Source organism: Zalophus californianus, chromosome X, assembly GCF_009762305.2.
Source record: "Zalophus californianus isolate mZalCal1 chromosome X, mZalCal1.pri.v2, whole genome shotgun sequence".
Lineage (NCBI taxonomy): Eukaryota > Metazoa > Chordata > Mammalia > Carnivora > Otariidae > Zalophus > Zalophus californianus.
The window spans coordinates 5,699,182-5,725,787 of NC_045612.1; the positions used below are offsets into that span (position 1 = coordinate 5,699,182).

Sequence of the window (26,606 nt, forward strand, 5' to 3'; positions counted from 1 at the left end):
CCTTTATAAATACTTACGGACTCAGTTGACCTTAATTGTTTTCAGGGGAACTTAAATCAATTCCCTCCTTTCCCCTGCCCCGTCCTGCTGCTTGAAGCCTATCTACAACGCAAGGGGCCATACGACATCCACTCGCACAGAGCCAGGGACAGGGAGCTCACTAATGCTTGAAGCAGCCAGTCCCACAGTGAGACAGCCTGATCACACTATTGCTCCTAGTTGTGAGCTGAACGCCTGTCTCCCAGGAGCTTCTACCTATGGATTGTACTTTGGAACGGCACAGAACACATCTCATCTCCTCTTCTTTCGCATGACAAGCCTTCGGCTGGTGGAAGACAGCAATCCCATCCCCTGGTGCTGCCTTTACTCTGAGACATTTGGAGCTTGTTCACTCATTCATTGGGAACCTTTGACTTCCCTTCTAATGCTTGGGTTCTGCATTCTGTCAACCCTCTTAGGCGCTCCCAGGAGGGCCTCCTGATGGGGCTTTTCCATCTCCTGGTGTCCTGTTTCGGGTGTGATCTGCCATCTCCGGGGGAGGGCAGCACCGTCACTACCCTCGCTCCGGATACTCTGATACTCCTTTCTCTTGGCGGAGCCTCACACTGACAAGATTAGGCACGTGCCGTTGATTTTTCCATGCAAAGATGAGGCCACTGAGGAGAACTCGTTCTCATTCACAGAGGAGGTTACGACGAGATCAGTAGCATTGTTCCGCCCAGCCAGACACACGGCGTTCCCGTGCGTTCGAGTCTCAACGTAGGAAGGAGAAGCCCCTGAGGTTCCCACTCTCCATTATCAGCAGGGGCACCTTCTCGATCCCTTCAAACCCTTGGTTTGAAAAGAGCTGCTTGCTGTTCAAATCTTGACTGAGTCTTAGGGCTCGTGGCCAACATGCTTTACCTGAAGATGAGGGGTAATTAAATCACAGGCTCAACGTCCCAGCAGCAGAGATGACAAAGTTTGTGAAGCAGGAGGGGGCCAGCCTATGTTGCATTCATCAGACATTCTGGTGTATAAACATTCAACATAAAAATCAATGCAATAATGGGAAAAAAAAAGGCGAGCTTTGGGGAAGAGTGGAGAGGATCAAAGTTGATGAAAGGCCTTTTCTTAATGAGTCAGTTACATAATACTTTTCCCCAATCTTTATGGGTAACATAATTAGTCATTTCAAAGGTAATATTAATAAGAACTCTCAGGTAGCACTAAAACAGGTTTTTTTTTTTCCCCCTTCTATAATTACCCAGTTCAAAAAGAGCCTTTGATGTATGAAGAGCTGTAATGCAGGGAGATACTTGACGGATTCATTCACAGTGGCAGCGCTGAAGCAGAATGTGTAAGTATGATTCAGACAAGGGCTGACACAGATTGGAGTCTACCTAGCACTATTTAAAAGGAGGCGCTAAGGACATTAAAAATGCATACAAGATTTAGAGGGGATGCTTAACCTACTTAAGAGAGAGACTATTTTCAAGTGTTTTTGAGTTGTGCATTTGTATGCAGTTGATAACGTTTGTATGCTACTTATGCATTCATCAAAACTGGCCCAAAGTAACTCTCCGTGACAACAGTTTAAAGCCCAATTCCAATTACTGAATGATTTCTTTTACATGTTAGGTGTTTTCTTTTTCCGACAAAGGCTGGTCTTCTCCAAAATCTGTCCCATGTAAAACATACAGGTCCTATTATTTAGCCGGAGCTAACCAAGGGGCAGTAAGGCCCCAGCCTGGGATCAAGAAATGTTGTCTCTTATCAGCAACTAGGGAGTACACCTCCATCAATGAGAGGCTCCGTCACATCCCTTTTCACCACTGGCTTTAGAGGTGTGTCTCTGGGTTTATGAAAAGGTGTTTCAGACACCTGGAAGGATGAACTCCCTTCTCAAATTTACTCTGTGGCATAATGGGATTATCTTGAATCGCCATCCAAGCACACCACCCTGCTGGCCAGGCCACATAGAACTGTGACCACGTTTGCATTTTCAATTACAACTGATTCTCTGCATCGGAAACGTGAGATTTCATGAAATGGCAAGCCGATTCTGTGTTACCACTGATGCATTTGATTAAAGTAGGGAAGATGCAGTTGAAAGGAATATAATTTCCTGAAAGGCTATCTTCAGCAAGGAACGTTGGAGCAAGCTCTTTCACTTCTCAAAATGAGCTAGACCTGTAAAGTGTGGAAAGCTCACAGCAGATTTTCCATTGTCATCCTTTTCATTCACACTTGAAGGATATTAATCTATTTTTATGTTCTTGCTATTCCCAAGATAAGAACCCCCATGCACCTTTATCCAGCTGTACTAAGTCTGCCTATTCTTCAGGTAGGATGAGCACCTGCTGCACAGTGTTGCTAAAGCTTTTACAACAGGCTCCAGTGCTGAGTACCCATGCTGAACACCAAGCATCACTCCTCCATTAACAAAAAATAAACCTCACACACACACACAGACATGCACACACTTGCATGCACGCACGTGCATGAGATGGCTCTGAAACTCCTTCATCTCTGGGCTCCCTCAATCCTCCCCGAGAGAGAAATAAAGCAGGGGCTCATCTTCCCATTAGGCAGTGGTGAGCGAATGCTGGTAACCAGTTCCAAAGTGCACATTCTGCTACACCAGATAGGTTGACTGTTGCTGTAGAGTTGACTAACATGGTTAATGGAGAAAGGACTAAGTAAGTAATGATGTGTTATCTTTTCAGCATTTGACAGAGAATAGGTTTCACAAGCAACAGAGCATTCTAGGTAATCTCTAACAACAGCGTGGATGTTTATTAATGTGAGCTGAAGACTTCAAAGTCAGACCCAGAAAAATCAGAAAAGGCTGAATTTTCTTTTTCTTTTTTTAAGATTTTATTTATTTACTTATTTATTTAGAGCATGAATGGGGGGAGGGGCAGAAGGAGAGAGAGAACCTCAAACAGATTCCATGCTGACCACAGAGCCTGATGCAGGGCTCGATCCCACGGCCCTGAGATCATGACCTGAGCTGAAACCAAGAGTCGGACACTCAACTGACTGAGCCACCCAGGCACCCCTCTTTTTCTTTTTTTTTTAAATGTATTTACTTACTTGAGAGGAGTGGGGTGGAGGGGGGCTGAGGGAGAGGGAGAGAATCTCAAGCAGACTCCTGCTGAGCGTGGAGCCCGACAAGAGGATCAAGTCTTCTGACTCTTGAGATCATGACCTGAGCCAAAAATCAAGAGTTGAACGCTCAACCAACTGAGCCACCCAAGCGCCCCAGATAAGGCCCAATTTTCCACCAGTGATTGCTTCTCCACCATATTATCCATACCATGGTTCATGGCTAGGACTCTAATGAATCCAAAACAACTTGTGGGGAGAATCACTTTGCTGGACTTGGACACACAAGCTGGGTGCACCACCAGCTGAGGCGCAGAAGAAGGTCTGGATTCCAGACTCTCTTTACACAGAGCTGTCTGGCTGGCTCTCCTTTGTAGTAACTAGGATGTTGTCCCAAGCCTTGTCATACTCAACTTTGTATCTCCAGTGCCTAGCATGTAGTAACTGGTGAATATGAGATATTATTATTAGCGTCTGAAGTTTCTGTGTTTGAATTAATAGTAATAAGAAGAATCATACCAAGATTCACCAAGGGCTTACAGTGTGCCAAGAGCTCAGTTTCCACACTCAGTCTTTGTGTGCTACAAACTAAAGAGGCAGGGTTTACCATCATGCTCCTTTGGAGACACAAAGAGGTCAAGTGACTTGTTCAGGGCCACGCAATTAGTAAATGCCTGGGTCTGTTTGGTGGATGCCCTGCATTTTGTTCTACTAACTTCTACCGAGTAGTCATCATGTACAAGTCACTGGGATCTAGAAAGGATGAAAAGTCAAGATACTCCCAGAGAAGAGCTCACTCTGCTTGAGGTGCTTGAGAGGGGAATGTGCAGAGGCGTGTCGGAAGGAATCCATTGTGTGAGGCTTTGGGGAAAGGCTTCATAGTGAAGGTGAGAGGAGCCGCAGGTGTGCACATACGTGTGTGTGTCTGCATGTGTATTCCTTCCAGAGGCTAACATTTTACGTGGCATATAGTAGATGTTCAAGCAGTGTATGTTTAGGTTAAACAGCATAACATAAATATTAAGGTCCTTACCTCGAAAAGTTAACTGAAGAGATGATTAAGTTTTCAAATAACCATCTTAATGAATGCAATGGTAATATTTACGTATTTCATTCTCATTCATTGCTGTTGTCAGAGTCAGAAAGATCCTCAAAGATCCCTGGACTAAGAGTAAGGAGAGGTTAACTCATGTCCCAGTTTGGCCAAAAGCTACCTGAGTGGCCCCGATCAAGTTGTTTGCCTTCTCTGAGCCTCAGTGTTCCTCCCTACAGCACGTGGGCTTTGGCTGAGATGGCCTCTGGGGGCTCTCCAGCTGTCAAATCTGTTAACCTCTGCCACCATGTCCATAGGCCTGACATAGGGGACAGGGAGCTACTGCACGGGCAAGGGGTCTGGATAGCACGGTGTCGAACACGCCCAAGACTCATCGCGACGAGCCCTGCGAGCAGAGCCCGAGCATTGCCAGCATGAGCCTAGCAGACAGGCAGCTCAGGCTCTGTCCAGGGCTCCAGATGAGAGGGGCTCTGTACACCGTGCCCCTTCCCTCTGCTGAAATGCTAAGAATAAAATAGCTGCAATTTGGGGAGTACAAATTCTTGTGATTAAGGATAACAGTACGTGGGAACAGCTGAGTGGTTTTAAAACACAAATATGATTGAATAGAGGAAGTCCACAAAATCAGGTTGGAGTTTATTTTCACAGAGACCTGGACTTACATGACCTTGGACTCCAACTTCCATTGGGGGAGGGGATAATTTTCTTCCTGTTTTTAGTTCCAGGAAGCGGAATAGGAAAGTAAATACATACACCGCGCGGTCTGACATGCCGCCAGGGCTTAAGGACGCAGGAACATCAGCACCTTCCTTTTTCTCCAAAACTGACAAAAACCTGAAACTAGGGAGTCCAGCCCATGGGTCCCGACTCTGCAAGTGGGTGTGTTCACTAGAGCCCAATCTTGCTTCTTTAGCCAAAGGGCCCTCCCTCCTCCAGCACAAAACCCCGTGTGTGTGCGGGTAGGGGGTGGGGGGCTGGCAATAACTTACCAGAAAACCTAATTTGCTTGCATAAATGATTTAGAACCTTTGTATCCATGGGCCCTGATGGTTCTCTGAGGAGCGAGAAATGGGGAGTGACGTGGAATGAGGCATGAGGGCTGCTAGGCAGTAAGGGGCAAGGGCCCTTGAGGTCCCCAGCAGGGCTGGCCCAGAGAATCGGGCCTCAGGAGAATTCCTCAGTCCTCAATCCGCTATCAATTGCTAGCTGGCCTGTGGGAGGTTTTGCTTCTCCCTGAGAGTATTAGCACCGTTCTCTGCAGCAGCAGTGGGCTGGCTGTTCAACAGGAAATGGACCGTGGGCGCTGGAGCAGGCTTGGCGTGGGGCCCCCGCAGGGAGCCGAGCAGTCAGCTGGGAGAGGACCCGCACGCCGACTGTAGTCTGCACAGGCCACGACTCCCGGTGCGGCCGACCAGCGTGCAGCCCCTGCAGAAACATGCACCTGCCTGCTTCTCTTGGCAGGCTCTCCTTCCTAGCCTGGGAGGACAAAGGCTGGAGGATGGAGCCCTCTGGCCAGGGTAGGAAAAGTTCCCGTGCAAGGAAGCAGGGCATGTGGGAAGAGCTACCGGGCCCTTTTAACCCTGGCCAGGCCACAGTCTAGAACGTGGACAGCACTCGGGAAATGAGATCCTAGTTGGGAGACTGGGAGATGGCCATAGCACATCTTGGCATCAGGAAGGCATCTACTAAACCTCACACAGAACTCCTACAGCTAAGGGTGGGGGTATGTGAGGTGCATTATCGAGCTCTGAGGTGGATTTACAGAGTAGCTGAGTACGCTTACGCAAATTGTTGAGTAAAGAAGGTCAACCTAGAAGGCTGCCTCTAGAGGCATTCCACAGGGCTCTGTCATTGGTGGTCCTTCCCTGTTTACCAGTTTTCATGATAATAAGGCCTTATTTTGTATTGCGCTTTTTGAGTGTAAGAAATAACTGTCGGAAACACTATCTCATTTCACCAATAACTTAAGAACATACAGAATATCTGCTTATCAAAATTGTGGGTGACACTAAACGGCAAATAATCAATATTTGGAAAGATCTTGCAAACCTGGCCTGAAGCCAAGAAGATGAATTTTAGCAGAGGTACACGAAAACCACGGTGATGTGCCACAAGCCATGCGTAAATGTGCAGAATGAGGCAGCCGAGCTGACTTAGCTGTAATTCACAGGCTAAAACCTCAAGGGTTTTAAACACCCACAGTGTGGTTGTCAGCTGGTAGTTGATTGCACACACTCGTACACTGTATGGGACGGAGCACATCGGAAAGATAGCGCCGGCTCAGATGGCCCGTTTCAGCAGGGGCACCGGACTATGGCACTCTCTTACTAGGGACAGCTATGAGAACCACAAGAGCTTGGAAAGCTCATCACATGCATACACGCACTTTAAAAGAGAACGTTTAGTCTACAGCAGAGGGAGGCAGAGGGAAGGTCTGGGAGGTGCCTTCAAATACCCTCAGGGCTTCTCATGTGGAAGAAATCTGGGACCTGCTTTATGGACCAAGAGGTTAGGACTCGCCCTATGGGTAGAAGTTACCAGGGGACCCATTTCAGCTCAAAATCATAAAAGATTTTCCACTCCTGTGGGCTTTCCAAACATGGAGCCTATTGTTTTAGAAGGCATGGGGGCCCATCTCTAAAGGCAGGAGATTTAAAGGGATTCCCAGAAAGGGAGAGCAGGGAGGTTAAGGACCAACTGTCCTGCCTTCCATAAGCCTATGATTATATTCTTCATCTCGGTAACGTCGAGGATATTTATGATGCAAAACTGAATCTGAAACAGCAGGGTTTGTTGTTTGTTGTTTATTTTACATGACATACAAACATGGCTGACCAAATTGGCTAAGGAAATTCATCACGCTCCCAGGGACAGTGGGCGGGGGGGAGTACTAGGGAGGGCCCACTATCTCACTCACAGTGAGACAGCTGACAGCCCCATTTGTCTGATTGTTTGCTCAGCTCTTGGAAAATCCAACAACAGTGGAACCATAGACTTCTCTGCGCTTGATCACTAATACTCCTGCCAAGCCTCTCTAGTGGTCACAGTGCTGTTCCTTGAAATTGAATTAATATTCTTCTCTTTGGAATGGTCTTAAGACAGTCTCCTGAGACTGCATCCCCGATTTCTATGCAAGTGCCAGTAGGGAAGAAGTATCAGATCAACTCTCCTATTAAACATAACTTCCCAACAATGGGCCAACACAAAATGCAATTCATCAAAAAAAAAAAAAAAAAAGGCAGATTCTTTTAAAAGTTTCTAATCACTAAGTTATGATTTCACTGGCATGGTATAAAATCCCTGGCACTATTTCTTTCTTCAAATAAATAACTGACTGTTTCATTCAAAACTCTTCAGTCCCCTGGCTGCTGTTTCAGGGAATCTGGAAATTTTCTCCATCAGCCCTAGGGCTGTACATGCAAAAGGTCCAGCTCACACTGGCTGCCTTCATCTTGGTACCCTCCCAACCAGGATTCTACTTTAAAAGGGCCTAATTCAAATTTACAGTTGGGGAGCACGGTGATCAGTGACCCTGCGGTTTCACCGGGTGTCCATTCAGACAATCAGTCCACCTTCTTGCCATTGCCAGATGCAATGGATTCCGCTTCATTCACTAAATATAAAACGGGGATGTGTATGGCCATGAGCAGTTACTTGTCAGATTCTCCATATTCAGAGTCCACCAAGACGCTTTTGCAAAGGCAGCAACAAGTGGGCAGACCACCATGGTGACATACCGGGCAGAATTCAACCGGACCCATGGAGGTCTGCATGTGTTTTTGGCAGCGGCAACCTGAGGCCACGGCCCACCCAATTAATGGGGTTTGACACCCAATAGACGATTGCCTTGTAAATTTGGATCCTTCTCAGGACATTTGTCTCTATTAGTTGAACCAGTCAGTACAGAAGACTGGCCACCCCATTAGGAAACGTTGCTAGATTGATTTCAATCTAAATTGCCTTCTTCAGTAAAGACAAAATTAGCACAGGTTCAAGAGTAAGAACTGTAAGTACTGGCCATCGAGAAATGCTTTTGCAGAGAGATCAGGAGCAAAGAGGAAACCCAGGTAGAGGGCTTCTGCTCCGTGGTTCAGTCCAGGCATCAGAGGATTCTGAGGTTTCCTGAAGGTCATGTCTTCCCTTTCTAACTCAGGAACTTGTTTCTTTCATCCAGAAGCTAATTTTGTCACTGTTACTCGTTTTCAAAAGCGATTTTTAAACTTCTCTGTTCAGTTTCTAGCTTTTATGTTTCAAATAATTTTGCCATCAACTACATCCAAATGACCATCATTTAAAATATAATATAATAGTATAGCCATTTTTTTTTTCCAGAGCAACTTCACTGGAAGGAATGACACACCATACCCTCATAACAAGAAAGAATTCTTTATGGTGAACCTCTAATTTGCTCTTTTAGCTCCAGGTCAGCCAAAGCAATCTGATAAAATTCACACACCTTCATTGGCTGCTCCCCCAGCACCATCTTTAATGATCTACATTTAGTTTCATTCATCCAAGAAAACATTTATTGTGTGTCTACTCTCTGCAAGGTACATAAGAGTCAGGTAGCTGGACCAGATCCAGGCACGAGGCGCAGATGGGCTCTATCTAGGTAACTAGAGTATTTGTAATTGGAATGGGTATAAGATAATAATTATTAGTTATTGTTCAAAAGTAGAACTAAAATAAACCCATCAGAATTGGCTTTGGAAAAAAAAAAAAAAGAGTCACATTCAATTTGTGATCATGTTCCAGAAATCACCAAAGAGATGTGCTTGATCTCACATTGCGGGACAGACAGATCGAGGCTGCAAGTGCAGAGCCGCGGCTTCTACACTAAGTGAAAGGCAAGTCCAGGCAAAGAGAGACAGGAGGAGACATTTCGTGCAATCCCCAGTCTGAGCCTTTTTAAAGACTTACACAAGGCGTCAGTATTCCTTTCTAAGGGTTGCTGTAGCTTTTCATACATGATAGCTTTCTTGTAGTTTACACTTATCACATTAAGAAAAATGGTAATGAGGAGTTCATGACAACGGCTTTTAGAAGGAACAAAGGCTAAATTGCTTTGCTCTCTCATTATTTCTGAGCTCAGTAAAAATAAGGCGTCAGGCCACTAATACAGCTGAAACTCCAGCCAATATGATTTGCACGGAATCGTCTCTCAGAATCACAGAATTACAGCGCCAAGGGGATGAAAGGGAACCGGTTTGCCTCATTCACATGAAATTAACTAACAAACTGATCCTAAGGTGTTCCTCTAGCTATTGAACACCAGGCCCTCCTCCCCCATCAACACACTGCCCCCCCAAGTAAAAATAAAAATAAGCCAGGGGCACCTGGGCAGCTCAGTGGGTTAAGCGCCTGCCTTTGGCTCAGGTCATGATCTCGGAGTCCTGGGATGGAGCCCCGCTTCAGGCTCCCCACTTAGCGGGCAGTCTGCTTCTCCCTCTCCTTCTCCCTCTGCGCCTCTCCCTGCTTGTGCTCCCTCTCTCAAGTAAATAAATAAACAAACAAACAAATAAATAAATGAAATCTTTTTAAAAAGTAAACAAAATAAAAATAAGCCAACAGAGGCATCAAATTCTTTGCAGTCGCCTGAATTTAATAACGTTACCACAACGACCAGGCCTCAGTGAAATTGATTCAGAAAGCCCCCTCAGAATATTCCAAGCCCCTAACAGGCTGAATATTCTTCAAAGGCCGGGACATTCACTCCTCTCTTCAGATTAGTTTCTTTCTGCAATTACTTCAAATAATGGGAAATAAATAGTTCTTTATTCCATATTAAGACTGGCAAAGAAGCAGCACAAGTGAGAGCCGTACCTTTTTCTAAAGGGACGTCTGGCTAATGGAGAAAGAGAACATTCTAAACTCAATATGAACAATCTAGGGGTCAGGCAGTGTAGACATAAAACCTTGCCCCATAGGCATGCTATAAAGCTTCAATCCTGTGTTAAAATCTGGAAGGCTTGTCCCCTCTCTGCCTCGGTGAAAACAGCCACCTGCCAAACTGCATGAGCTAGAAGTAGCTACTGACATGATACGTCTTTGGAAATCAGAACACAGAGATACTATATACTAAGTATTTACTAAACAAAAATCCAATCTGATTCTTGCATCACCACCTAGTCATGTTTGTTTGTTTGTTTTAATAAAAAGGTAACAATCACAGAGTCTTTTTATTAAGAATTTCCCGTTGACATCTTTGAGGCACCCAAAGCATTTCTCACCATGAGAAAGGGACATCTTCCAACTCCTCCCCCCGCCCCGCCCACCCCTCCCACACGGTCGTGTGGGAATCCACTGCCCGTGGATGTCTCTAAATCCTCTTTAAACCTCTGTTTTCAGCCTATACCATCTCTTGGGGGTAACCAGATCAATACGTTTACTCCCTGCTATACATTTAGGAAAGCACCAAAGAGAAGATCCAAAGAGAACATTGTCAAACCCTTCCGTGGAAATGTTCTACTGAGCAAATGTCACGTCGGGCTTGAGGTAAATAAATGCACATGGAGGACTCTCCCCCTGGGCTTCAGACCACGGTTTCCTAGTGGGTTTTAGTCACATGCTTCACCCCAGTGCAACAGCACCCCACCCTCTCTTACCACTCCCTCCTGCTCATCTAGTCTGTCCTTCGTGTGCTTTCAAAAAGAAAAGAAATGTGCAAAATCATTAAAAACAATCCTGGATAGGGATTTACAAGCTACCCACAGAGACTGTTATACAGCTGACAGAAATCGAGGTGGCAGGGTCTCTGGGCTAATTAAACAAATGTGACAATTTGAAAAGCTGCAAAGTGCCTTATGAACCATGGAGTGGTCAAAAATGAAAAAGAAAAAAAAAAGCCCCGTATTAAAATACACGCAAGGAGCTTATATATTTCACAATTAGGAAAACCATTGCAGGGGCAATTCCCACTCCTCAGCAAAGGCAGACTGGGAGCCTGTGAAGGGCTGAAACATGGGATTCAAAGTCACCCTTTGAGAATCTTTGGAATTGCTGAACCATTAAGAAGAGTCACAATTAAATCCAACAGAAGTTTGCATGTATTTAGTGGTTAGAAATCCCTGGATGTTTCGACGTTTCATTTATGTTACCATGTTTCACCCACTCAAGAATCCAGGCAAGTAGTTCTCCTACTTCTCATTTCATAGATCAGATTCCCGAGTCCCAGCGAAGAGCAACCTCTTGGACAAGTCACTCAGCCAGCATGTGGCAGATGAAGGACCTCTGTCCAGGTGGTGGCTTTACACTCTGGGCTTTCGCCACCACTGAGCTCCATAAGGATGGGCTGTCTAAAAGGGAACATCGTCAGACAGCGGGAAGCAGGCATGGTCACATTTCTGTAGGCCAATCAGATTTTGGCAGTTTTAGGAGCTACTTTATAATTACTTTGAAAGCATTGCCCTTACTCATGCTACTTTCTCGATTCATTTGTCATGTGTGTGCACCACACAACCTGGATGGCAAATCAAAGCCAGTAAGTCCACTTCTAAGGAAGGAGGAGCCTCGATTTATTAAATGAGCCTTGCCATGAACGCAGAATCTAATGAGTGGCTGTTGACAGGACTTAGGCCATGTCAAGGTTAATAATCCAGATCTAGGGTCCCTGTGATAGTACTAGATCATGGTGTAAATGAGCAACTTCCCCTGAGAAGTAACGGGTCATGAGAAGTCTCCAGAACTGTCCAAGTGTCGCCTGTGGTCCTTCCTTTAATGTTGTGCCTTAGGTGAATATCTCACGAGATGAACAAGCTGGAGAGGGCAGGAAAGGGGGGAATGAGGGGTGCCTGGGTGGCTCACTTGGTTAAGTGACTACCTTCAGCTCAGGTCATGATCCCAGGGTCCTGGGATCGAGCCCCGTGTCGGGCTCCCTGCTCAGCGGAGAGCCTGCTTCTCCCTCTCCCTCTGCCTGCCGCTCTGCCTACTTGTGCTCGCTCTCTGTGTGTCAAATAAATAAATAAAATCTTAAAAAAAAAAAAAAGAAAGGGGGGAGTGAAAGTGAGGGAGGGGAAGGAGGGAGGGGTGCATATGAATCAGGTGCTGGGTTTTTATAGTACCATTCTTCTGGAAGGGGCCCTGCCAGGGTCTCATGTACCCTTTTTCCTCCCAGAGCCTGGGGATGAAGGCATGATCACTCCTATGGAACACAGGGGAAGGAACTTGCCCGAAACCTGGAGTGTAGGTGGGCACTCCCCTGCACTGCCTTCAATTTCTCTCTTCTTCTCTCTTTTGTGGGACGTTCACTTTATCTCTTTCTACTTAGCCTGATTTTTGGTCCTTTTTTATATAGTAGGAGTACTACTCAAAACTAGAGTAGAATTTGACCAACAGATTCTACATAAGCCTCAGGATGGAAATAAATTATTCAGATAAACTCTAAACATGGTCAAGGGTATGTAGTCAAAAAGTAAGACTAGATTTGGTTTTCTTTAATGATCAGACTCAGAATGAAGACCCCGAGCAGATCTTAAGAGATAAGCTAGGGGCAGTTCGCTTCACTAGAATTTTCAGCCATGATGGAAATACTGTTATTTTGTACTGTCCAGTGATAGCCCCTGGCCACATGTGGCCCTTGAGTGCTTACGATGTGCCTCATGGACTGAGGAACTGAACTTTTATTATAATTTAACACATTTAAACTTCACTAACCAGCCACATGTGGCTACTGTTACTGTCCTGGACAGAGCAGACTAGTCAACACTTCAATTTTACAGACGGAAAATCCGAAGCCCATGATGCTCCAGAGACAAGCCAAGGGTTGCAAAAGAAGGTCGTGGATGGGTCAGGCCTAGCTTTGAGGTCTCCTGATGCCCAGTCCAGTGCCTTCCTCTGAATCCCAGTTCTTCCAAAGGCAGGGGCTCTGTGGTCTTGGCTGGGTGACACAGACCACGATTAACTTTGGTATCAAAAGTGCTAGGTGCATGAGGCTGTGCCCTATAGGGGGCTGTTGGGTTGAAGAGCAGGAAAAAGGCTGCAAAATTTGAGGGTAGACAAGCTCCTTGGGTTTTCTCCAGTCCCAACAGGTCCTGAGAAGTTGGAAGGGATTGCAGAGAAAACCACCAGAGGCCCAGACAGCCAGGATGCCTTTGTCTGCCTCAGCTTTTGAGGGACCTGCGTTCTGTATTTTGTGATCTGGCAATTTCTAATGAACATGTTGCCAGGGGAGAGTGGGATGAACTGGTTTGTGTTAGCATGCTAATCCCAGGAATGGGAGATCTGGGGGGAGCGCTCCGTTTTGACACAACCTTTGCTATGAGGCTGAGAGTGTCTACTAGAAGCAACATACAGGTTTTCAGCCACAAAAAAAGTCTGGAAAACTCTCACTGGAGGAAAAAACCCACATGTCATAGAAGCATCTTTCTTGTGACCACAGTGATAATAAGCACAGTGAATGGTACCAGATCAGCCCCTTTAACTTTATTTAAGAGATTTGAATCGGCTTTCTGCAATTATAGTAGCATATGGGGCCTCCACCTTTGCTTTTAATCAATGCCTTGTGTAAAGTGATAATGCCAACATTATTGTACTTTGAGGAGCAATATTAAAAACAGGTTAGAGCAAAGGTATTAAATAATGTTTGGCAATGGAAAAACCTAGCACAAAAAGTAGCGCTAAATATATTATTTGAAGAAATAAGAAATGGAGTCATTATAATGCCTAGTATTTGTATAACTATTCCACTTACTAAACACTATCATCTGCTTATTAACTTACAATAGCTCCATGGAAAACATATTATTACTTTACCAAGGGCGGACATGACACTGTGAGGCCATTTTCTCTAACCATTTCTCTACAAATTTCAGTCACCCAACAAACAGTTACTCTGCACTTCTTATACACCTACACTTGTCACCTTTGTGTACATGTGGGGGGCGGGTAGAGGGGCTTCTGGGCTAGGCTAAGGGGACAGAGAGATGAGTGTGACACAGACTCTGATCTAAGGAATGGTCACATTATGCCATGAGAAGCAGCCCTCCCCACCACACGAAGGTGACAAGTGCAGATGTGGAAAAGGTGGTGAGGGGACCCAGAAGAAGGAGAGAGAGAGATTCATTTCATTTGGACAGTTAGGGCTTCAGAGAAGAAGCGATCCTAGTGTTGGCTCTTCCATGGTGTGAACGGGAGTCTACCAGGCAGACCTAATATTTACCCAGTGTTCCAAGCACATTCTAGGGGCATAACTAACATACATTAGCTCATTTGATCCTCCCATTAATCCTGAAAATTAGGCAGTATTATCCCAGTTTTTTAAGTGAGATCCAAAATGGTTAAGTCACCCAGGAATGTTCAGCAGGTGAGAAGAGCCAAGCTCTACTTCCTTAACCGTGATGTCTCCCTAGAACATTCTTCCTTTTACTGCTCAGATACTTATCTCCTTGTCACTGCCCCTCAGGGGTTGGGTTCCACCATTTGAGGCCTCGTAGCCTAAGTCCAGTCTCAGCTCACTCCCACACCACAAGTCCCTCGGGCAGTGGTGGCCTTCTCCCTCTTCTAGTTCAATCTTCTGTTGACTAGCCTCTCTCTTCCACCATTCTGACTGTGGATCCACTCACTATCCCCTGCTTACTTGTTGCTAAATGCATTTCAGTTCAGCAGCATACCACTTAAAATTTGTTTATGAAAATTTTAGAAATTGAGAAAATTTAGAAAAGGAAAAACTCACCCATAATCCTGTCACCCTAACAAAATAAGAACTACTATTTCAGGTTATTTTCCTTTCATTTCTTTTTATTCATATCTTTACATGGCCATAAAAAGTAAGTACATAAAATGTTATAGTGTGGTTACTTCACTTCATGGTTTATCGTAAGGTTTTGTTTTTGTTTTTGTTTTTCCCACGTCGTTACATCATCCTCAAATCCATCTTTTTAATGGCCAATTATTTTTCTGAGTGTATAAATCAGAATTTGCTTAACTATCCCCATATTGTTGGACATACAGTAGCATTTTTGGCTATTACAAGTAATGTTGTAATGAATAACTTTTTTCATGTAGTTTTTCTAGGGGTTTGAATTTTCCCCATAGCATGGTTTCCCCAAAATGGAATGACAGATTATCAATGTCTCTCTAAAAACGGGGTGACCATCCTAAATAAAGGTAGAGGCACACCATGTTCATGAACTAAAAAGGCATACCAAGTAAATTCATCTATTGATACAATGCAATACTAACTAGCATTCAAGCAGGATTCTTTGTAAATACAGACAACATGTTTTTACAATTCATATGGAAAGCAAAGGAAACTAGAATAGTCAAACTACTTTAGAAAAAAGAACAAAAGTTGGAAGATTCACATTATCCTAATTTTAAGACTTGCTATAAAGCTACAGTATTGAAGACATGGTGTTGGTGAAAGGCCAGGGGCATGGACCAATGGAAGAGACTAAAGAATCCAGAAATGGAGCCACATAAAGTCAATCTACTTTTTACAAAAATGTAAAATCAATCCAATAGAGAGATAGTCTTTTCAACAAATGGTGCTGAACCCAATGAACAATGAGCTTCAACCTACACCTCACAACATATACCAAAATTAATTCAAGGCAGGTCAAAGTCCTAAATGTAAGGCAGAAAACTATAAAATTCTTAGAACAAAGCACAGGAGAAAATTTTTATGACCTTGCATTAGACAACAAGTTCTCAGACTTGACACCAAAATCATGATCCATGAAAGGAAAAAAAAAAAAACAAAAAACTAATAAATTTGACCTCAGCGAAAAACTTTTGCTCTTAGGAGGCCACTTTCAAGGAAATGAAAGAAAGAAAATATTTGTAACGCACATATCTGACCAAAAACTTATATCCAGCACATATACAGAACTTTGAAAAGTCAACAATAAGGTAACAAACAATCTGGTTTTTAAAGTGGGCAACGGATTTAAATGCACAGTTCATCAAAGAAGACACACAAAAATGAAAATGAGCACACGAAAAGATGCTCAACATCATTAGCCATTTGGGAAATGCAATTTAAAACCATAATGACATACCACTACATACTTACTAAAAAGGCTTAAGATAAAATAACAATAAGAGGGGCGCCTGGGTGGCTCAGTTGGTTAAGCGACTGCCTTCGGCTCAGGTCATGATCCTGGAGTCCAGGGATCGAGTCCCACATCGGACTCCCTGCTCAGCAGGAAGCCTGCTTCTCCCTCTGACCCTCTTCCCTCTCGTGCTCTCTATCTCTCATTCTCTCTCTCTCTCAAATAAGTAAATAAAATCTTAAAAAAAAAATAAATGACAATAAGATCAAGTGCCAGCAGAGATGTGACGTAGGTTTTTCATAAGTTGCTGGTGTGAATGCAAAATGGTATAGCCACTCTGGAAAACAATTCAGCACTTTTTAAAAATAAGGTTAAACACAACACTTGACCCCCAGCACCCCCCTCCTAGGCATATATCCAAGATGAATAAAAACATAATCACACAAAAATCTGTACGTGATTTTTAACAGCAACACTATTTATAATCACCAAAAAGCTAAAAACAACCCAAATATTCTTCAATGGATGAACAGGTAAACAAATTGTGGAACATCCATGTAATGGAATGTTCCTCAGGAACAGAAAGGAATAAACTATTTCTAAATACAACAACCTGAATGAATTGGAAAGGCGTATGCTGAGCGAGAGAATCACTATGGGAAGATTACATACTGGTATGTATGTATGTATGTATGTATGTATGATTCTTTTTATGTGTGGTGTTCTGGAAAAGGCAACATCGTGGGGACAGGGAACAGATCAGTGTTGCTAGCGGTTGGGGTAGGGAGGAGAGTCTGACCACAAAAGGGTGATATAAGGGAATTCTTTGGAATATTGGCATTGTTTCTCTGTTAATGGTGGTGATTATAGGAATCTATACATATGTTAAAACTCACAGGAATGTGGAACTAGAAAAAAAAAGATAAAGTTTACTGAATGAACTTTTTTTTTTTTTTTTTTTAATGTGCTGGCCAGAAATCAATACCACATGCCAAGTGTGGTCCAAGTAGAACAGAGCAGAGCAGATCTATCCCCTTCTTGGTTCTAGGCATCCTAGAGCAGGGGTCAGCAAACTACCTCTCACAGGCTAATTGTGGCCCACTGCCTGGTTTTGTAAATAAAGTTTTATTGGAACACAGTCACAAGCATCGTTTTACACACTGTCTATGGATGCTTTCATGCTAAAAACAATAGCACTTAGCTGTTGAGACAGAAACCATGTGGCCTAAAAAGTCAAATATATTTACAGTCTAACCCTTCACAGGAAAAGTTTGCTGAACCCTGCTCTAGATCCTTGCATGAATACATCCGTGGGCAGTAATACATGTTACCACTAAAATTTTTCTTATCTACTCAGAGCACTGGTGGACTTAAGTGCATTACCATATAGATATCCTCCTACGGAACTTCATTTTATTAGATTTGGTCCGTCTCATAAGCTGTTTTCCTAATTGCGACACATGGTATTGTTAGCCATCTTGCCCAGCTTCATCGTTACCCACTGGGTCAGGGGCTGAGCCCTGTAGTCCTCACTTAAAATCTATTTCTTCAGCCCTATATCCTCATGGTGAAAGACAGAATGCATAATGGTTAACAGCGTGGATGCCCAGGGTTGAGATCTTGGTTCTGCCACTGGCTAGGTGTTGAACTTGGAAAGTCGTTTAGGCTCAAAGTATTTCCATCACATTATCTGCAGCGGTGGGGATGATAATAGCACTTGCTACCAAAACAAACAAACAAACAAACAAACAAACAAAAAAACCTGCTATACAACTATTTGATATTATTATTTGTGTCTATATTCAATTCAGGCCAACCTGAGTTCCAATCCTGTTTCGTCCCCTTAGTAGCTATATAATTATGTGCTTTGGGACAATTTATTTCACCTCTCTGAGGCCTCCGGGCTGCCCTCGTCCCATCAGTCAGTGGTCTCTGGGTAATGAGCCAAGCACTGCTGGGGAAATCACAATCTACAGGTTGGAACCTTGACACCGCCTAATAATCTTACTAATAGTATTCCTTGGGTAGCCCCCCTCCCTCCCTGTCAATGACGATTTCAAACCTTCTCCAATCTCCTCGAACCTCCAAACTTTCCCCTGACTACCTCCAACCCCTGCTGGCTCACCAGAAGGCTTGGGCTGGAAATAAAAAATTCTGAAATTCTCCCACGTTTACTTCTAATATTTTATGCTTTTGTTTTTAATCTCTAATGCATCTGGAAATAAGAGTGCTGCCTGGTGTGAGGTAAGGACCCAAGATTTACTTGAGGAGAACAGAAATGTTGGTGATATCATCCTTCCTATCCAAGAATAATACGCCTTTCCATTTTTTTAAAAGTTCTTTGGTGTCTCTCCTAGTGACTTTAGGGTGTTCATATAGCTTCTGGCACATTTCTTGTTAAATGAATTCATAAGATATAAATGGAGTCTGTTGGCCCCATTATATCTTACAGTTGGTTGCCTACATGTAAGACTCTTTCTATATATTTTGCAAACTGAAATAGTGCTGAATTGTTGTATTGTTTGTAATAGTGCTTTTGGTTAATTCTTTTGGGGATTTCAGGAAAACAGTACGTATATATGTACGTATATATATGTATATATACACACACACACGCATATAATCTACAAATAATAATCATTTCACACATTTTCTCCCATTCTAATACATATTCTTTCTTTAGCTTGTTTAATTGTCTTGGCTTACCTCCAGGACAATATTAAATAATAATGGTGATAAAGAACATTTAGTCTGAATTCTCAACTAAATGGGAATGCTTTTAGAATTCCTCCGTGAAATGTTACACTAGCTTTTGGGTTGAGATGGATACATTTTATCACATTAAGGATGTTTCTACCTATTTCTACCTTACCTAGAGTAAGTGTTGAATTTTGTCAAGTATCATTTAACATCGATGAGTTAGATCGTGTAGTTTTTTCTTTCTTATCCTACCCATAAAAAGCATTATATTCATGGATTTCTTAATATTGAACAAGCTTTACTTTCCTGGAATAAAACCCACTTGGTCATGGTGCATATCCTTTAAAGTTCTGTCTGATTCTATTAGCAGTTCACTGAGGAAATTTGCATCAATATTCACAAGTGATGTTACTCTGTAATTTTCTGTTTTGTATGCTGTTTTTGTCAGATTTTGGCATCAATATTATGTGCTAATTTGGCTCTTCTAAAAAAATACTTTGCAATATTTTCTTCTGGTTCTATGTTCTGAAACCATTGGGCTGTATTATTCCTCCATGGTTTGGTTTAATTTCCCTACGAAACCCCGCCTGGGACTGATGATTTCATGAATGAGTGGGGCTCCTCTTCATTTCACTGATGGTGATAAGTCTGTTTAGATTTTCTCTCTTCTGGAGACAGTCTGAGTCAACTATATTTCACTAGAAAACTTGTCCATCTCATCTAAATGCTTATATTTATTTGTGCCGAGGCAAGTAAATTGCCACTAACAGTGATTTTGATTTCCTCTGTATCTGAAAAGTTATTACTCTTTATTATTCCTTGTTTTATGTATTTGTGCTTTTTCCTTTTTTCTTTTCCCCCCCTTGGTGAGGTTAACAAATGATCGATTGCTGTTACTCTTTTATCTTGGGGGAAAAAAAAAACCAGATCATAAAAGTGCTAATTCTAATGATTTTCTGTCTATAATTCATTACCTTGCAGCTCTTGATCTATCTACTCTTTTTTTATTTATCTACTTTTAAAATAGCGTCTTTGGGCTCTTGTATCACTGCTTTGGCTCACTCTTTTTTTTTTTTTTAAGATAAAATTGCTTCATTTCTTTAATAACTCCTGCCACTGTGGTGTCATAGCTTTGACTTGTTCCCTGGCAACATTTTTTAATTCATTTTTTTCTTTTCTTCTTTTTTTATTTTTGTTTTGGTATTTTTCCATAGCTCTTACGGTGGTTCCTTTTTTAATTATTACTAACTTTTCTAGTGACAGGAGTTCTTCCTTGACAAGAGCTGTTTGCAGGATGTTTCTGTGGCGCAATCGCAGACTAGCAGCAGTTCTCTTCTCAACACCAGTGTGTGCGATCAAGGGCTTTGGCCTTTATTTCTGTCTTATCCAGAGACAACGGGCCTACAGGCTGCTCATAAAGCAGCCTCCCAATCTTCCACCTTTGCCTCAGCAACAAAGTGCTTTGCACAAACGTGGATTAGTTATGTCGCTTCTCATTCGATCCTGCCTTGCCCACTTCTCAAGATCTGTACGTTCTACACTTGGTCCACAGAAGCTTCCATTACAAACCTTCACACCCAGCCCCATCATTCCCATACTGGTTTTGCTTTCCATGGTGCGCCACATATCCTTTATTTTTTTTTTTTGTTTTAAGATTTCTTTATTTTTTTTAGGGAGAGAGAGCACAGCAGGGGGAGGGACGGAAGGAGAGGGAGACAGACAGACTCCCCGCTGAGCAGGGAGTCCAGTGCGAGGCTTGATCCCAGGACCCTGAGATCATGACCTGAGGCGAGGTCAAGTGTCGGCCACTTAACCGGCTGAGCCACCCAGGCACCCCTGTGCTACTTCTCTTAAAAGCAGTGCTTCATCAGCTATGCTCTAGATCCATGACCATGGGGACCATCCTTTGGATTCTTCCCTGCCTGACCTTCACAGAATAAACTGTGACTTAGGCTGATGTACGTCTTCTGGTGAGACCAGTTATGGAGTTCACAGTTCTTTTTCTCAGTCTCCATAATGCTTTTGGTGATTCACAAGAGAAGGCGCGAGCCTCGCTCTATTCTCTCATTTCAAGACTGGAAGATGCCTCCCAAAATGACTCTGAGAGGCTACGTTCTCAATGTATTTTCCAGAGACACCGGTCTTACCTCTATACAGATGCAAGGGCAATGGCCAACCGCCTGGCATTACTTTTTTTTTTTTTTTTTTTTTGCCGGCCCGATCCCAGTAGCACAGCCGGGACAATGAGGCCGGTTCTCAAACAACAGTTGGAAGCTATTACTCCTTTCAGATAAGCTTAGACTGCTTTTTGGCAAACCAATACACTGTTTCATTACCCTGTCTGCACACCCAAGACACAGAAAGCAGGTGTAAATTCTACACGTGGCTTAAATTCTCACCTGCTTTCATTCAATTCAACAGAAAATAATAAATCACCATATTCACAGAAAGAAACAGGCTGTCAGCAAACAGACTTATTTTTATAGCACACCTACGAAATAGAGGGACTCATATATTGACTCGGTGATTTTAAAGGGGCTACTCTTGCTCACTCCCTGGACAGCTAAATGCTGAGTTGCTAAGTTACCGGTCTTTGACATCATCTCTTCCCTGACATGTCCCACGTTTGACAGGTTCCCATGAATCACTGGGCCAGTCACCTCGTTACTCACGTTACTCATTTTCCCAATGACGTCTGTGTAATCATTTAAAATTCACATCATACACTAGCTGCAAACCCCTAGATTCCACATGAAAATATTTAAACTGCTTGACAGGCTCTAAGTGCATTTGGAAGCACACTGGATGGCTTACCTACATTGTTCACATAATAGTTGTTATAATTAAATTTAGCATCTTTCTTCTGGGTTGGTTTGTGTTTGAGAAAAGAGAAAATGATTACTGGGAGGCAAATAATGCCTAATATCTCTTATGGGCTAATTGGTTCCCGTGAATAGCTCACCTCACATACGCATGCTATGTACTCAGTCCATCAGTGCTTTGAATTAGCCTCAGAAAAGGTAATACTCCACATAATTTACCCAGTCAAGGGCATTTTCACCTGCTGACAAATTTACATATTTCCCAATGTCATTAGGTAAGAGCTAGTCATCAGAATAGCAGAGGGTGCAATCAGTAGTTAGTTTATTTATTTCACTCCACCAATGTTAACATTAATTATAGTCTAAATTATATTTAGCAATTGTTGTCTTTCTTGGATGGAACTCTACATTACTATTTCAAGAAACTATAATTTTAAAAGTCCACACCAGAATAAGATAGACGCTTTTTGAAACATTCTGGAAGGACTAGTATTTAAGACTGCGCTACGGAAAATCGTTTGCATGATTTCAATTTGAACATTATTTATACATTAATTTGACAGGATATAAAATCAATTGCCTAATTATTGGTTAAATTTATCAAAGAGATTCCACTGAAAGGTGCTTGATTATGGTGCATAGTTATGATAATATAATCAAATTTCCTTTCAGACGTAATTGACCAATTTTGTTCCCCAATCCATTTCTTTCTCATTCTTAAGACGGGCTTCTTCATTTGTTTCCCCCTTTCAAAGTAAAAAATAGCAAGTACTGTGCACGGTCGTCCTGTAATTATGTGGTAGGATCTCTCCATGCTAAACCTGTACACTTAAACACAGACCTAATACATGGAATTGCCATAATTTAGAATGCTGTAAACACAGATCATGCCATAATCCGAAAGAGGTGCCCATGTCGGTGTTTACCAACCTGATCCATATGGCGGGGAGAGAGCTGTAAGATGATATAGTTTATCAAATCGAGTTCCTTAAATCTTAGCTAGCAAATTCAGCAGTCCTCATAAACAGTGAATTACCCTTACAGATGTTAGACTATGAAATTATCAACTACTGAAGGTACTTTGCTAGGAAACACAATCTGTTCGGCGTCAAGGCTAAGAGAAGCGCTCTATCTGCATTTTTGACTCGAGAAAGGACTTAATTGATAGTTTGTTGATATTTCTAAGTAAATTCTTGCAAGGAGCAAATAAATCATACCACCGCAAAGCAAACAATCACTGAACATCCATCCTCGGCTAGTAGTATTTAGTGCACCAGCTCTCCCTGGCTTAACTCTTCCAGAAGTGATTACTCGAGGACCCATCAAACCCCGTGGAGCTCAGGAGAGAAGCTGCTGTGGCCCATATTATTACATATGAGCGGCTTCAGAGTCCCTCATCTGATAGATGAATTGTAACTGCAAAACACCACCGGAGTTATTGTTAGTTTTCGTTTCTGTTTGGACTCGAGGGCGGCTTGAATCTAAAGAGAAAATGGCGTGCTTGCTAACCGAAGCAGGTACGCAGGCTGGGGCCAATGTAAACTTTGCCTTTACATTTCTGATTTGTAAAATGTAGACTAGGCAACGACGTACTTGAAAATTGCGAAGATGAGTGGATCTAGGCAGCTTGTTTTGTAGCAGGGGGGCAGTTGGAGGAGAGGTGCTGTAGGCTGGTGGTTTTTGGCCTGTTTGAAAAACTGCTTGAAATTATTTTGGCATAATTGGATTTGTATGAGTCATCGAAGCAACGGCAGCTGAAAGGAATTGGTGGCTGATGCCATCACAATGTTAATCATAAAGGAGACCGGAGCTTGTGAAGGCAGAATGGATTCAAGCGCACCAACAGGAGCAGACGGGGTAGCATGGTGGTTGTTTTGCAACATGGGACTCATGACACAGAGTTTTAGGACTGTCGTGAGAGGGACGTGACATAGTATGCTCAAGTGCTCAAGCCTGGAAGTGGCACATGGCTGTTATTTTTTACCAGGGGCAGTAATGTGTCATTGTTATTAGTTTATTATTTGAGGTGAGATTTGAACATAATCAGAACGGTAGGAAGAAAGAATTAATTCCTGACACCTGCTCAAATTCTCTTGGTTTGGTAGGATTCTTAAAGTGGCTAGGACTAAGTCAGCCAGCATCTGGAGCAATTTTTTTTTTTTTTTTTTTAAATCCAGAGGTTTGTGAGAGGGCGGTGGACAGTTTGGCGTAGTGTAAAAATGCAGACCAAGTTCCAATTCTGCTTCTGCTGTATCCTAGATTCACTCTCGCTGCAGGTCTTTTATAACCCGTCTGGGCCTCAATTTCCTGAAATAATTAGGGACTACACCACATTTTCTATTACCAAAATAAGATAATGGGGTTCAAGTGTTTTCAAAGGCAGTCATGTGCCACAGAAAAATAAGGTCACCCTATCAGGTCAAGCCAGCCCTGGATAGACCAGAGGAGGTGGGCTATAGGACGGTATGAGAAGCAGGAGCACAAAGAAAGAGAAGTCTGAAAGAGAGCTGAGGCCACAATCACAGAAATGGGTGAGAGGAGCTTGCAAAGAAAGCCAACTGGTTTGAATTGGAATGGCGTTTTGGAAAACGAGGCGAAACTAAAATGCCTTAGGAAAAAGTATTTCCGTTGCCTGGGGACTGAGGGGCTGAGAGAGGGGAGAGGCCAGTCGAGTTGTAGGTGGTTAATAAAAGAAGTCTGTCCCCACGTGAGATGAAGTGGGTTTGCATGCTTAGCCTGCTGGGCTGTGGGGGGCAAAAAGGGGGAAGATCGGTGAGGTGGGGAAGTTGAGAGACCAAACGGACTGAGATCTCCATGTTTCCCGTGCAAACTGTGTGCACGCTTTAAAGATTCTCTCATTGCAGGTGGGTCGTAGGGTGGAGGGTGAGTTATTGTGTGAGTTATTCATGTTTGATACATGAAGAGATCGAGAAGCCACACGGCTAGAGAGTGACGGACCTAAGGCTTTCTACCCTGGGGCTAGAGCCCCTTCTTCCACACGGCTACACCTCAGTGAGGGAGAATACGCCCCTGCTCTGGGCTTGTCTGAAAAGCGCTGAGGGTGTCAGAGAGAGGTGGTGAGAAAGAGGACGGGAAAAGTCACCCCCCCCCCCCGCCAGGAGGAGGCAGATGGCGAGCATGGCCACACATCCCATCCGCTGGGCTCCACAGCCCTCGAACAAACACGACCACGAACCTGTTGTGCCACACAATGTGGGCTATACAGATTTAAGAATTACTCATAAAATTTAGGACATAAACTTCAGGATGCTTCTTTTTCTTCTAAGCATGGGAAATGAAACGTGTCAGTCTTCAATAAAGGAAAGCCCACTCATTAATGGTGCTGTTGAAAAAAACCCAGAATTCTGTACAATCTATAGCCCTTAAAAAAAAAAAAAAAAAAGACGTTTCCCTAGATTCTCTTTCAAGAACAGAAGGACTTTTGTTACTTCCTCAAAGGGTGCTATCTTTTAGGAGCTTATTAAGGCAACCTGCTTCTTTTCTTTCCATGTTGAAGTGACATTCTGTTGTTTCTCTAAGTGGCTCCTCCAGCGGCCTGGGGCCCCCGGCCTCTGCCAGGTGCTCACCCGGCTCCCCTCCCCCAGGGCCAGGCCGCTCGTAAGAAGAGATTCCAATTGTGACCAATTAGGTGGTGATTCTGAAACGGGTCCCACATTCCTTTGGGAATTAAGAAAAGACCGCTGACTTCATTTGGAAGAGAGGAAGAGCTTTCTTGCCATGTTACCTTTCTTTAAGGAAGGCAGCCAACACACTAACAAGGATTTGGTGTCTCTGGTTGATCTGATCCACCTCTGCCCAATGGAAGGAGCAGACACCTGCAGTCTCCTGGTGCAGCACACTGGCAGATTTCTCAACAGCCGCCCACCCTCCACCCCAACCCTTGGACCCCAGGAGAGATGACATAGGGGTTCCTGAGCTCTTACAAAAGTAGCCCGTACAGGGGCGCCTGGGTGACTCAGTCGGTTGGGCACCTGACTCTTGGTTTCAGCTCAGGTCTTGATCTCAGGGTCGTGAGATCGAGCCCTGTGTCAGGCTCCTTGCTTGGCGCAAATCTGCTTGAGATCCTCCCTCTCCCTCTGCGCCTCCCCCCCCCCCCTCATGTTCTCTAAATAAATAAATAAATCTTTTTAAAAAAAGTAGCCGGTATATCCCTAATTCAGATAGTCTCGTCTCTGATCAGAGGAATAGGACTCATCTCTTTAACAGCCAATAACAATACTCGTGGGCTGAAGACGGGGCATGCAGATCCCCAACGGTCAGGTGAACCCGACAATAAACAGCTCTCTCCTCTTTTATTATTCCTTGGGCTGCACCGTCACAGGTTCCCTGGGAACCCTGGGCTGCCTGGAAGGCATGCACCACAGGGAGTCTCAGGCAGAGGTGGCGGGGAGTTCCTCGCTTTGGTAAGTGGGGAGAGGGCAGACTTCTCAATGGCACACAGATTGTTCTCTTCCCCGGGCGGCAAGCCTGCGTGCTTTTCTCACGGCCACGCTGATCATCGTTTATCATAATAATGAGCATCTATACCTCTTGGCAGCTTCTAAGGGAATTAGGACAGGTATTATCATCCTGTTTCACAGATAACAATGGAGATTCAGAAAGCTGGAGTTCTGTGCCCAAACCACAGAGCGACAAATGGCAGAGCTGGCCCTGGGACTCAGTGCCCCGACTTCCGTTCTTCACGTACCACATTGCCTTGCCTTATGACGCTAACAGCCAGAGACAGGAGACCCATTTTTCTGGCTGGGCTCTGGTGTTGCCTTTGGTTTAAGCATCGACTTTGGGAGAGGTCACTGCCACCTTCGGCAACTTCATGCTGCCTCCATGCCATTCATATGCACACATTCCCTCCCATTAGTAACAGGTCCTACAACTTGCCTTCACTCTCAAGTCTCTCCTCCTTGCCGCCCTCCAGCCTCCCACATCTGG

At 43.7% G+C, this 26,606-nt stretch overlaps 1 protein-coding gene across 2 annotated transcripts in view; it reads right to left on the minus strand.

The window, feature by feature from the left end:
• AFF2 (AF4/FMR2 family member 2) overlaps positions 1 to 26,606 on the minus strand; it is a 310,627-nt gene that overhangs the window by 154,557 nt on the left and 129,464 nt on the right. The gene's annotated exons all lie outside the window — the stretch shown is intronic.